General features: G+C 36.0%; 1 protein-coding gene and 1 pseudogene across 2 annotated transcripts in view; both read right to left on the bottom strand.

Moving 5' to 3' along the window:
- The window catches only part of LOC113066854 (transcriptional enhancer factor TEF-1-like), a 35,047-nt gene extending 33,271 nt beyond the window's left edge, over nucleotides 1-1,776 (bottom strand). The window contains exons 1-2 of one of the 2 annotated variants that reach the window (XM_026238924.1): nucleotides 1,606-1,776; nucleotides 1,168-1,269 (exon numbers count right to left, since the gene is read on the bottom strand). The gene's annotated coding sequence lies outside the window, so the exon portion shown is untranslated. The remainder of the gene's footprint in view (nucleotides 1-1,167; nucleotides 1,270-1,605) is intronic. The other variant, XM_026238925.1, reaches the window with a different exon arrangement.
- A 5,227-nt stretch (nucleotides 1,777-7,003) lies between these two features.
- On the bottom strand, nucleotides 7,004-14,549 carry LOC113066399 (alpha-parvin-like; annotated as a pseudogene).
- Between the last annotated feature and the right edge of the window lie 261 nt (nucleotides 14,550-14,810).

Genomic DNA, 14,810 nt, shown 5'->3' with positions numbered 1-14,810 from the left:
GATCACATATAAGCTTAAAAATGTCACTTTCAGTTTCAAAATGGACACTTTTTAGGTCATTTGGTATTACACTTCAAGATAATTATTAGGTTTTGATTCAATTATATATATATATATATATATATATATATATATATATATATATATATATATATATAAGAAAACGGTCACAGATACTGATTTTTATTAGTGATATGTTTTGTATTGTAAGTATTGGTGTTTCAATTTTAAAAGGGTCTATCTACTCTGTTTACAGAAGTTAAATATAGACTGGCAAGTCATAACAGCAATACAATAGTGAAGGGGGTCAACCTCATCGGAGACAACAAACCACTGTCAGCAGTGGGAGATGAGGAACATCATTTACATTTATGCATTTATCAGACGCTTTTACCCAAAGTGCATTTAGGCCATACATTTCTTTAACAGTATGTGTGTTCGCTGGGAATCGAACCCACAACCTTTTGCGCTCAAAAAAAACAAACAAAATAGACATAATTCTTCTTCTACTACTATAGTGTAAGGCATGTTATTGGCTTTTAAATGCAAACTAAACTATAAGCACATACAGTGTACATGCATTCTTTAAACTTTTTGCAATGCCGAAAAAAAAAACACTAAATGAAACCCTCCAAGTCCATTCAGTTTAACATATAAAACTGTTCTCTATCTTGCTGATATCTATTACATTGTTTTTTAAATGGCAGATGCATACTTTAAAACTGAAGAAAACAAACAGACTTACTATACTGGACAATAGCAGTAAATATGGATATTTCAAGTCTCTACACTCTTTTAGTAGTTAAACATGACAAATGGCACAGAATGGATCCAGATATATGACAAATGATGCCCCAAAATGCTGTCTAGGTAGACAGCGCACTAGGTTTAAGAGGCACTAATTTTAGTCTGAGGTTAAACGTCAAGATTAATTATTAACATGGGCTGGACCATGGACTTTCTCCCTAGTCCTTTATTTATGTACACAAAACTGGCGTTTTTCAGGAAAGCGAACGGGTGTTAGCCCGACCAAACAAGCGATTAAACCTCCACAAGTCACTGAGGTCACGCTAATAAACAGAAATCACTGACACTGATTGAGTCATCCCAGAAACAAGATTCGCAACGTGAAGTTTACTATTAACGTAAAAGTAAATATGAACTTACTGTTACAACGAAACCGTGGTGAGTTAGGTGACACGGAGCGGAGGAAGAGGTGTTTTCTGAACCTCCACAAGTAATGAAAATCTCTGCGGATGTTTGCACAAGCTAAAAAAAAAGGAAACCATGAATCATTTTATTTAACTGCCTCTTTTGGCACAGTGCATTTAGGATTTTTTTTCTTTTCGCTTTTTCATCGTGAAAGCCTGTATATTTCTGTGGTGTCATTTAAAAAAAACTGAGAATAAAATTACAGCCACTATTCTCTCAACATGTATCTTTTAATCCATAATAGTTTACAGTAAACCCAAAGTGTTTGCAGAACTAGCAGTAAAAATACAACGCACAATTTGTACACTCAAAAGCAATTTTACACATAACCTAAATAGAGTTAATAACTTCGCATCGCTTCTGACAACTTAGTGGTATAAAGCGCAAACGTACCTCAGTCTTTTAAATGTGTCTGATGTTGAGCAATCGGACCGAGCACACGCTCTGATTTATTTCCAGCTGATCACTTTTTTTTCTTGTAGGAGCGCAAGAGCGCGACTATTCGGAGTATCTAACAACGATGTGAAGTATGCGCGGAATGAGGGCAAGAATGAAATGAACGCGAAGAACCGAGTTTGCATTGGGGGCGGGACCGGAGTGACGTCGCCCACAGAACTCCTCGGAGTGGGAGGGGCCGTCTCTGAGTGCTTGACTGAAGTGATGAGGATTTTTGATTCATCAGTGACTCGACTCTTTTGAATCCCTTCTCTAAAATAATTCGTTCTTTATTAGAGTACAGTGGCCTTTCTGAATTACATTGGCGACACGCCATTGAACCGTTTATTCAATCAATTGATTAAACACGAAGATAAAAGAGCATTTTTTTCATCTTAGGTTTTCCCTATACTGCTGGCATGACTGTTATCGAGTCGTTCAAAAGACAATAATACCTAATACCATAGAGTTTCGTTTTTTAATTTTAGTCAATATTATACAGTCTTTGATTTTCAAAATGTTGCTTTCAGACTTGAAACAGTAGGTTCAAACAAAGAAACACTATTTTCACAGCCCACACTCAAATGTTATTTTTTCTTAGTAGACTTTGAATGCAGTAAACACTTAAATGTATCAGTGCATGGAAATGAAGATTACTTGTTCTCTTTAAAGTTAAGTTCATGAACACTGATTATTTAACAAAACACCAGTAATGTATCTGAATTGGGGAGTTCACATAGGCTATTTATAATATCGACAATGTCAAGTGAAGAAGCAAAGCTATTTTCCCTTTTGGAAAGTTTCTCCCATTACTTAAACGCTTATGGGGAAAGATAATAAGATAATCTGAAGAAGCAGCAAGAAGACAGAAGCAAGAAGCCTGCTGCTCGCTGTAGAAGACCCCCGGCAGTGGAAGATCACCAGCAAGCCTTTCCCTGTGGCCATCCAGCGAAGAAGAGCAAATTTCTGAGCAAATGTCATGCCATGAGTGTGGCTCATGCAGGGATTTCCAGATGGGCACAGTGAGTGGGCCGCTTGTCTGGGCAGCGCCCAGAATGCTCTGATTGCGAGAGCATGAGTCCCGCCCCTCTCCTCTCGCGGATCACCTTCTTTGACAAAGGTGTTCCTCCTTGGCCTGCTGTCCTATTTCTTCCCTCCCCGGAGCCTAGGAGGAAGACACAGTTGGACAGCGGGGTTCAAACACTGGGCTCGAGTGAACTAATGCCCACACAGGTCCCCCATGCTCCACTCTCCCCACAACACCTCGACTCGCCTGTGTGCTTCACACGTGAGGATCAGTGCCCCTCGTTGGCTGTTAGTGAATCGGTTTCCTTCGTCGGGTCTAAGGAGGAAGGTCTTTCAACATGACTCCATGTTACTGACAGCTTCAGATGCAGAGGACTGGCCGTGTTCCGGCGAAGAGCCCAAAACCCCAGCTCTGATGCAGACAACATGGCGCAGTATGGACAGCGAGCAGTGCAGCTTCCTAGATGAGTGGTACCTGAAGGAACATCATCAATGATTGTAATGCCAATTTTACAAAGAGCATGGACAATCCACATTATGAATCACCTACACAATTGACTGTTCTTATCCATATCGGAACAGGAACTCATCGCTCACAGGTCACTGTAGCCCAACCACCTGGAGTGGCTTGGGCTAAATCTCAACTTAGCCAAGAGATCTTTGTCACCCTGGCTCACGCTCCGGCGCTGACCTTGCACTTGCTTATAGCATAGCACTATTGGATGCGTTCCCTATAATCGTTTAACACAATGGGAGAGACCATTCAAAAGTAAACACTCCGGTTACTAATGTAACCTCAGTTCCCTGAGATAAGGGAACGAGAGTTGCGTAAGCTGCATGCCAGTCAATGACTGTCGCATTAGTCGAAAGATTCTGACAAGTTGGTGCTCAGTGCAGACTTGTATTGTTACTCGTTTCAAATCCTTTTGGTAGGTTAAAGCGTCATTTGTTTATGCAGCTACAAGAATGTGAACAAATCAGGCCTCAGTGTTCAGAGTAAACAGGAGTTTCCTCATAAGCATTAAATGCCACACTTGTTCACTTATCTCAGAGAACCGTTAGTTAATGGACTGGAGCGTTTCTTGAAACCTTTTGTTAAAGCTAATAAATTGCTACATTACCGCCTTAAGATAAGGGCGATGACCGTTTATATTCTAACACATCTTTAGGCAATGTCCAAAAGAAAGTCATTTAGACTTCTTGTTACATTTTGGAATAGTTTCAATAATGTTTGTATTTACATTACATTAGTCTACACTAAGATAATTTAAACATTAAAGGAAAGATTCCACACAAGGGCTGTTAAGACTGATATTACTCAATCATTATATGTTCCATTGCCATCTTGTGGTAAAAACAGACTAAAGCTGTTGTCAAGGAAATGCTTTGACTCTTTCTACATAACACGGAAAACAAAAGCCCACTATGAACAGAAACACATTTAAAGTGATTAATTGAGAGAATATAACCTCTAGTTTATATCCCTTACAAAGAAAATTAACCAATCATGGTTTCACAAAAAAAAAAAAAAACATGGTTAAAAAAAAGGTAAATGTTGAAAATCCTTAAAAATGTATGTGCTTTTTTACAGAAGGAAAGAGAGCAGGAGCGAGATGAAGGGGTGTAATTAAATGGTCATATAATTGGATCTGGAGAACAAGCAATGAAACAGCTTGTTAACTTGTTACTTGTTAGCGTGCCTGAGCCTGCCATTAGCAGAATGTTGTTCTCACATTCTATAGGGACACAATCAAAAAACGGCATGAAAAGGAAACTGTGAGGAACACCTTGAGCGTTTCTCTTCCCGAGAATGATATTCACTGAGAAAGGAGCACATGTGTCAAATAGAACATTAATTTCTCTTAGTTACAATGTTCAGATTAAAATGCCTGTGTGAATCAACTCTAGTCAAAACGAGTATGAATGCTCTTTAGCAGATTGGAGGTCATGTCTTTCCTGTGAATGTTTTATAAATGGGGCCCTCAGAGGCATGTTTGATGTTCAGGATGAATGCGGTTCTATACTTTTGATGTTCAGTTGAATTTCAAGCCACCGTAACTTTGAAAATCCACACACTGATGGTCCGACCCATCAGGTGATACTGAAAAACATAGACAGGGCTCCGAAATCCAAATTCACTATACCCTTAATTTACTTTTGAGGTCTCAGTGTCTCCTCTGTCTTTCTAACATTTAAAAATAGAAGCACTCTTAAATCATGTTAACAACAGTGATCATATGTGAGAAAGTGTGAGCAAAAAAAAAACAAAACAATTTCAATCTAATGGTGGCAACACTGCAATTCTGGACATTATGCACAGGTCAGTTAATTACCCAGGCTTCCTTTCTGTAATGTCTCCTTAGATTACAGAAATCACCTGCTTTTGTGATAACAGGAAGTCAAAATATGTGAAAATTGCATAATGTGTTATATAATATGTTACGTTTGTAATGTTCTTTTTCATTATTTTAAACAGAGCTTCGCATAGTGCAACATTATTTTATGTAACAACGTTTGAATTTGCTGCATTTAACAAACAATAATGTGTTTGCTTTGAAAGCTACTGTGTGAGCAATGGTTCAAAAACATTACGCTATTGACAGTGGAAAATGGATCACATTTTGCTAATGTGACCGCAAAAGTACTTTTCCAGATATTCAGACTTACCATTTTTGACTGACTGACCTTAAAAATGGTGAAAAGACCCTATAAATTTAAAGAGGGACCAGGATATCAGACTTGGCTGGGAGCTCTTTTGATTTTGTCCACACCTCAGAACTGTTGTGGTGAGTCGTACTGGACAAGCACCACTCACATCTTCTTTTAGCAATGCAAAATCTTACCTTTATACATAAAGATCCAAAATTTTCTATAGCAAACCAGGCACAAGAATCTCAAAGTAAAGTAATGCTCTGGGAAATTCATCTATTCTGACTAGAAGAATTAAACTAGTTTTCTACAAGAGCTTTAAAAAAAAAACCTATCCAAGTTTAGAGTATTTATATTCAGTTTAAACCAACAGTGTTCATAGAGTGTCAATTTAAGATGTTCCATATCAGAATGTTTTTTGTATTTATTGGTGGTTATAAAGGACAAAACAAACTACGATGTTCAAGTACTGTAGTGTATGGAGTCTGCCAAACTGTTTAAGAGATCAAATCAGACCATCCTTTGGTTTGCTGCCTTTTTGAAAAAAATCCAATAAGAATGTTAAAGTGATTTTTCAAGCACTGGTTCCCCATGTGGATGTGGACGGGTTTGAATGGAACTAAATTACCCCCAAAAAGCCTTCCACTTAAATAAGGACAAAGAGAGCCCACATCTGCTGGTCATCCCTGCAGTTTTTTGAACGCTGTAAGCATCTGTTCCAGTGAGCGAAGTGAACCAAATCTATCAGTGACAAGACGACTTAAAGTACAGCACTCAAGAACACAGCCTTTGGCTCGGTAGAGAGGGAGGAAATGGAATGGAAAGATCCAATCTGACAATCACAATGGGCTAGATGATTCATCCATATTTAATGTAGATTTTGTAACATTTTTCAGGTGGACATAAAACATGAACACTGAATCTTACAAACGACTCTACTGTAAATGAAATCCATCAAACGAGGTATAAAAAAGTATTTTTGTGTAGTTTCCACAAACATAATAGTTGCTCCATTGCTAATTAAATCCATTTAAATACAAATTTCTACCAATAATGATTCAAGACAATAAGAAAATAAATGACTACTAACTGGGCCAAATGTGTGCAACAACAGCATGAGAGTAAAAATATTTTCGGTTGATGCAGATACACCATGCAAGTGTGGCCAGTTATAAAACATTAGCGCCAAAATCAGGAATAAGCCCTGACAAATGAAGATACGCAGTGAATTGGCAACTAAAAATTTGGTCAAAGATCCACTTGGAAATACAGCTGCCTTAAAACAAAAATCCTGCTCCTGGTGGGCGGGAGTTTGCAAAAGAGCTGATCCTGCAAAAATAATAGTGTTTTATTTGACATAATGTGTAGTGCAAGCTGGGTAATTTCTCAAATACGTCTGTTTAGGCACTTCAGTATTAATACATTTCAAAAGGATTGTACAGCTAATTGCATTTCCACAGGTAAAAGGCGAATGCTGTGAGCAAAAACATTTATATTCATAGTGTTATTTTTTTAATTGTTTTTACATCCATCTAGATGACGAGAAAAAATACTTACATCACAATTATTAGTTGTTTAAGCATAAATTACAATACTTCACAATAATTAAAAGCATGGTTTGTCTGTCAGCCTCATTAATACTCAAAACAGCGGTCCACGTAGACATATTTCAAGTTTTAGCTCAATCCTCATACCTGTGCTTGGTGAAAAGGCTGTAAAGAACTCGGAATGTCGATTTTAGGTCACAATTCACAATATCTGGAATAAAAAAAAAAAAAAAAAAAAAACTCATTTTACAATTTGAGAACAAAAGCTTTCATAGTTACAATTGTCTTGGCGTGAAGAACTCTTGAGCAGTTAAAAAACACACAGAGTGCACAGTTTCTTCAGTTCCAGTGCATGTTTGAATTGAATTTAAAAGTGTGAAGAGGATTTATGCAATGCCAAATAATGTACCCGACGCTTCAAGGACTCGACATAATTCAACATAATATAATTCGACATAATGCAAACAACACACACAAATAAAAACCTAGACACACTTTAAACATGAAAATCATTCAAATACACACAGTATAAAGAAAACTCTGAAACCCTATAAATAATAGAGCTGTGTGTGTGTAGTATTTATTCACATTTATGTATTTGACAGAGTCTTTTATCCAAAGCAACTTACGTTGCATTCAAGGTACATATTTTATCAGTTCTTGCTTTGCCTAGAAATTAAACCAATGTCCTTGGCGTTTCTAGCATCATCCCCTTCTGTTTCAGCTACAGGAAGGCTGTTTTAGTATGTGTATATTATGGATACTGTATACGGTCGGTATATAACATCTAATGTATACTGTGAACTGCTGATTTGTTAAACCAGCTCTAAAGAGAAGGTTGCTATTAATTCCATCTTACTTAGATTAATTTAAGTCAATATTATATTAATTGTAACCATAATATTAATACTTTATTATATATGATTATTAACTATTTAAATATTAATTATTCGAAATGAGGGAAAACTGCTAAATAACTATTGTTAGGTAAGGAAAATAGATTATGTATTTTTTTTATTAAAATTTATAATTTTCTTAAAAAAAAGTTTTAACTAACTATTCTCAAGGAAAGAAAAAAAACAAATGTTTTAGCTGAAGGAAAAAGTAATAATAATAATAATTAATAATAATAATACAATTATGTAAAATATGTTTTTAATATGTAACAAGCCAACCCATGAACCCATGGCCTTTTTAATTTTATTTAAAAATGTTTTCAATTATCTCTGAATCTTTTGCATGTAATGTTTAAGAAATGTACTTTTAGGTTAAAAGAGCAACACTTGTGAATTGTGAAAGTATAAGTACAGTTCTGACAAGACAAATCTTTTTAAAATGGCCTGTCAAGCACACAATTGCATTGATAGGACTTGAAGAAAAAACAAAGCCGTAATTACCCTCAGGCCTGGGTTTGGGCCTCGCTAGGTCACCGTCCTGCATCAGCTCAAAGGAGAAAGACACATTATGGACCTGCAGGTCAAAAAAAAAAGATACTGTCTTATTGTAACACCTTGAAGTCCAAAAATAGGGCATGCGTACAATAAAAAAAACCAAACTGGACTGTAGATTGACCTAAAGCAGTTATCTCTGAAGTCCACACACAGAAAGAAGCTACACATAACCCCACTCATCCGTTTCCTGTGCAGAGGCAGATTACAGATGCATCCTGCTGGGACATGCCCATTTGGCACAGGACGGGCCTGCTGGATGTGACCAAGAGGGGGACAAAGTATCCTTCCAGAAGTCCCATCAGCAAGACCAGATACACACCATCTGCAAACTACAAACACACCTCAGTCAGAACAACACGATCCTGTCATAGATGTCAAATCAAGACCACCAAATCAGCATATTAGAATGATTTCTGAAGGATCATATATGACTCAAGACTGGAGTCATGATGCTGAAATTCAGCTGGGACTCACAAGAATAAATGACATTTTAAAAAAGATTTGAAAATAATTGAAAAGAGTTATTTGAAATTGTAACAATATTTAATGAAATCACAATTAATTCTTATAGTATTTATGATCAAATACATTTTTATATTACAATTTGTATTATATATACAGTATATAGTTTATATTCACATTATAACAGAATTTTTAATTAACCGCCATTTTAATTTTGCTTCTTATTAGTTACATTTAATATATTAATAAATAAAATATATTAATATGAAATATTGGCCAATTGTAAACAGCCAACAAATAAGATGAAGAATAACATCAAAGCTATATTGGATTAAGACTATAGGGTAAAAATATAGAGCTCTACTTTAAATGATATTTTTATGGAGCTTTAGTGAACGTTTTGAAACTTGAATGCTTCAGTTCTCATTGTTATTCCTTGTTAAAGAGTGACCAGGAAAGTCAAATAGGTTTGGAAAGACATGAAAGGGAATAAATGATAAACAAATCAGAATTGTAATTAATTTATTGAACAAATGGTCTTTTATAATGTCACTGCTGCTATAATTTTATTAAATCATGGTAATACATGATTCTTTGTCCTTTAGCACTTTCTTTTACCTTAGTCACAATATATTTATTGTGCTGATCCATACGTTACCTGTGTATTCAGTTCAGCTACTTCTAAGTTCAGTTTATTCAGGTGTTTGTTGACGAAGGTGATTAGAGTCTGCAGAAAACAGATGCAAATGTGGTCAGGTTTGTCCAAGAATGTCAATTCGGCTAATATTTTGGTGCTTTCGTATGTTCTTCACCACATTCAGCTTGTCAGACGCATGATCTAACAAGATATCAAACGCATCACGCTCTGAATACAAGAATACATCCATTAATTAAAAACACTACTTTAAAGGAATAGTAAACACTGGTGTTCACAAGTCTGGGGGAGGAACGAATTATAAATGTTTTGAAACTACATTTACTTTACCAAAAACGCATACAAACAGTAATTATTTAAAATAACTTTTTTATTTTATTTTAATATAAAGTGTTATTTTGTTTTATTTTATTCGTAATTTTTTTAATTTTTTAATTTTTCGGTATCTTATGATCATTCAGAAATCATTCTAGTATGCCGATTTGTTGCACAAGAAACATTTCTTATTATTGACATAAGAAACAGTTTAATACTGGCTGCTTAAGACTTTTGTAGAAAACTTGATATGTTTTCTTTGTTAAACAGAAAGAAAGAAACAATATAAAAGTCTCCACCATCACTCTTAAACATTTTAATGCATCCTTGCTGAATACAGGTATTAATTTCTTTCATAAACTTACTAACCCCAAACTTTTGAACAGTAGTGTGTTTAACATCTAAAATGTAATGGATGGAAAACATGTCTGCAAGATAATATATATAAATAAATAATAATAATAAAAATACATATTTGACTGAAAAATTAAATCAAGCTCGTTACTAACATACACACATATAAGAATGCAGTTTGAAAATCATCACATAACATCATAACATCAATTAAAGTTATAAAAGTTGCTCAATTAAAGTTAATCTATACAAACACTAATAATTTAACATTAATAGATTAAATTTTTAGAAAATCTTGTATCCAGCATAGAATAGGAATATACTGTACATTACAATGTTGTGGTGCTTATACAGTAGCATTTAAAATTAGCGATTTTATTTGTTTAGTATTGTGTAGAATTTTAATAATCAGTCATAAAGAATTATTTTATTGCATGCAATGGAAGTTAGGCATTTCATTTATCTCCTGTACAGCATGGGAAGCAATTTATCCCTCTTTATTCCACGGTCACTGAAAGCCAAGCGGCTGCCATTTGGGTGTGTGGAAGGGTGATCAAATTGATCGGGCAAGTCTGGGACAGCTCTGGACAGGGCTTCCTCCCCATGAGGCCCCCTCCTCCTCACGCTCTAATCACTCCTGCCAGCCATCAGCCTGGGCAGCAGCAGCTACTGTGTGTGTGATAACAGAACAGCCTCAAGAAGTATTCCACAAACACACACATACAAGTGCAAAATCACACACTTATCTTCCCAGTTACCAGGTGCCTGCTGGACCGCTATACAGTCAGTGTGTGTGTGTGTGTGTGTGTGTGTGTGTGTGTGTGTCCACACAAAGGGTAACGAAACAGCACCAAAGCTAATCCAAATGCCATCTTGTAATCAACGATCTACCACATAATGATTGAAACATATGAAAGAAATCATTACGTAAGGTGCAAAGGATTATTATGAGGGTGACATCTGTAAATTAAGGTACTCTGTGTTGCCAGTGATCTTCTCCATTACCTGACGGGATTGAAGAATGCCCTCTCGTTTCTAAGGGAAAGAAAAGAATGAACAGATTAAATATGAACCGTAGCCAGAAATCTCTAGAAGACATAAACAGCTTTATCAAAATCACTTATGAGCTCCTCTAGTCAGGCACAACAGGAGAAATACAAGATGATTTTTCACATCCCTTCTCCTACATGAACTGTTAATTATAGATATATAAATGTATAAGTTTATAACTAATTAAAATGTTATACCAGTTGTTACTAAGTTTGACTATTTTTCCAGGTATGAAAATGTCCTAATATTTCCAAAGCTAGACAAGTCAGAAAAAAATAAAATAAACTAAACTAAACATCTATATGAGCAAGCTAGCATCAGTTACTGGAGCTTATTAGCTTTAGAAATTGAGGCTAACTAACTATAACTATCCATATTTGATTCAATATTGACAGAAAGCAAGGAAGTATTGAATGGAAGCAAGAAAAAAACAACAAGAAAATACAAATTAAAAATTTGACATTGAGTTAGCTTCAGTTATTGAACCTAATAATTGCTCTGGGGAAGTTGTGGCCTAATGGTTAGAGAGTTTGACTCCTAACCCTAAGGTTGTGGGTTTGAGTCTCGGGGCAAGTGGCTGCCCACTGCTACGGGTGTGTGTGTGTTCACTGCTCCGTGTGTGTGCACTTTGAATGGGTTAAATGCAGAGCACTAATTCTCAGTATGGGTCATCATACTTGGCTGAACGTCACTTCACTAATAAGCTTCAGAAATTGAGGATTGTAACCTTCCACATTAGGTTCAAAATCAAAGTAAGAATACATGAACTATTAACATATGTATAGATTCAGTACCAAAAATACTATGAAAGAAATGAAGACAAAAGGCAAAATCAGTCAGCTAGCGTCAGTTACTAAAGCTTATTAGCTTTCATCTGCATTTTCTAATCTGACTTGCTTTCCTTCCTCAAAGACATCTTGACAAAACCTAGTAATTCAAAAACAACAAATTCATCTTTTGTGTGACTTTGTGGAAAGCTACGAGACAAGTTTATCAGAGAGCATTTTAAACGCAAACATAACTGTCGCTTGATGTTATCGACTTCTAGCATCATAACGACAAAGATGTATCAGCAGTCAGAGAATGTTACAGTCTAAAACAGAGGTTACATACCTGAATCACAACCACCTGAATGGACACATGGTCAGGGAGGTGAATGGGGGCTCTGAAGTGCTCTGAGAGCTCCACCAACAGGTAAAGGATGGCCACAATGCTCTTAGCATGAACCGCTAGTCAATAGTGTAAAACAAAATTTTTTCACAATTACATTAAGGTCTTACATTCCTGCTACTGGCATGAAACCAGCTGAGACGTAGCTTCAGCTCTGCAAATTGTTACTTAAGGCCACAGGATTGAAGTTCACTTCCATTTAATACCAAAATCAATAGCGCATAAATCTCTCTGCCTCATAAAACACAATAAAACAACCTGCAATTTCTTTAGCGTCTCTTCCACATAAGTGGAGGGATTGAAATCCACTTAAAGACACTGTTACATCACTTTAAGTGTTTTCCAAGCCTTTGAAGCTCGGAGCTATGAGAAACACCCATCAATAGCGTTTTAAACAGACGTTACTTTGTTGTAAAGCCATTTTGTGCACCACAGCATGTCTAAGTGGACACTTTAAGACTCACTGCTTAATACAGGTCCAACAGCGCATAACACTTGTCTTATTAAGGAGCATTTGAATGACTCATGCTGGATCTCTAGGGACCTACAGTCAACGTTCCACTTGATGCTCCCGGTGGAGACCTTCAGAGCATCATTGATCCTCTCCAGAACCGTCTAACCAGCTTTTTGTTTCTGGGCAATCTCAGATTGGGTCACCTCTGCAACATTCAGCTTTTCACCTTTCGAGCTTTTCTATGGAATGGAAAAGCAAGGCCAAATAAGAATACAGAAGACGGAGATCTGAGAAGTTCTCTAGGAGTTCAGGTAGATCTTTCTTGGATATCTAGTCGAATATAACAAGTCCAAACTAGCCGTACTGTAAAATAGGCAGAGATTGTTTACCGAAGAGCTTCTGGAGAACCTGTCCATCATAGAGATCTTCGGCCAGGTCCTTCACGATGATCCTGTCCCCAACCAGAACATTGTTGATCCAGTCAATGAGCACCTAATTTGGGAATAATCACGGCCGTATAGGTTTGGAATGACATGAGGGTGAATATGTAATGTCAGAATTTAAATTTTTGGTTTTTAACGCAAACCTTCATGAGTTCCTGGAGTTTTGGGTCATTTTTTTAATTGGGGTCCACCATGGAGCGGACTTAATTTTCCTCTGTGAGGAAGAGAAAGAGACAGGCAGGTGGAAGGTGTAAGGGTATATTATTAACCCGAGCGAGCATCAATTGAATAATGAGGATACAGGTTTACCTACATAGCATGATGTCCTCAGGATGAAGCTCAAAAGGTGTGGGACTCAGAAGGAGATTAATGGCGTTCATCCCCTCCTCCTGCAGCTCAGATACTATAGAATACAGGACACATTGGGTGAGAGATGACAAATTATTTCTGTATTAAAAAAGAAAAGAAAAGAAAAACCAAGAAAAGCCTTCATATTATTGCTGTTATACAAGTGGTCGACAATATATTCATTTACCTTGTTAGATTATAATGAGTGCCACGGAGAAGTATCTTTTTTTACTATAGATAGCTAGGGTTTAGGATCCTTTTAACTTCCCAAATTTAAGTTAATCTGAAAAACCATTAACAAGCCAATTTACAGTACAGTATGTGACCTGACATACTTTACAGTGAATTCTTTCAATACTTTACTAGTATTACTGCTTTTATTGCATGTTTGATCAAATAAATGGTGCCTTGCTGAGAATGTCTTATTTTAAAATGTTATTATTATTATAATTTGTTTTAATCTTACTGAAACCAAACTTTTAAACAGTTATGCATAACAAAGTAGTAAAAAATATTTAAATATATTTAAAAAATTATTTAAAAATGTAAAAAACACATTAAAATATGTTAAACTTGTATTTAAAAATGTTTAATTAAACATTAAGTAATTAAATATTATTGTTTGCGCTATGAACAATATTTAGCCATCAGAGATATCAGGATGGTTTTCACTTTTTGGCTTGGCCCAGTATAAGCAAACACCACAAAAACTAAAAACAACCTTAGCAACTGCATTGCAACTCTTTCGCATCACAGTTAACATTTTCAGAATAAATTGGAAAATGCATATATTTATTAGATTTGATTAGAACTTCAGGGCATCAACGTTCTCAGCATCCTGAGAGAAACAACCCAGCATGCATCACCGTCAACAGTGCTGATTATGGGGTTATATGGATACCAGAGGTATTAATCAACACCCTCTCGACCTCACGCACAGGTGCTTTCCCGTTGCTTCCAACAGCCCGACAAAGACATCATGTATCTTGTGCTATGGTGAGCATTAAGGTTAATGTCAGAGATTGTCCAGTTAGCTAGAACTCCAACAGAAGATGCTTTTATGATACATTTTGAAGCTTTGTATATGGAAAGAGCTGCATATATATTCACAGAATAAAATAAAAAAAAAAACACATATTTGGGTATGGAATGACATGAAGGTGATGATGACTATATAATAATTTCACCAACGCTTTAAGTAGTGGTAGTCATCCTGCAGCCTTTTAATTTATGTTTCCA

This window comes from Carassius auratus, chromosome 50 (assembly GCF_003368295.1).
Source record: "Carassius auratus strain Wakin chromosome 50, ASM336829v1, whole genome shotgun sequence".
NCBI classification, from domain to species: Eukaryota; Metazoa; Chordata; class Actinopteri; order Cypriniformes; family Cyprinidae; genus Carassius; species Carassius auratus.
This window is presented reverse-complemented; position numbering and strand designations above follow the sequence as displayed.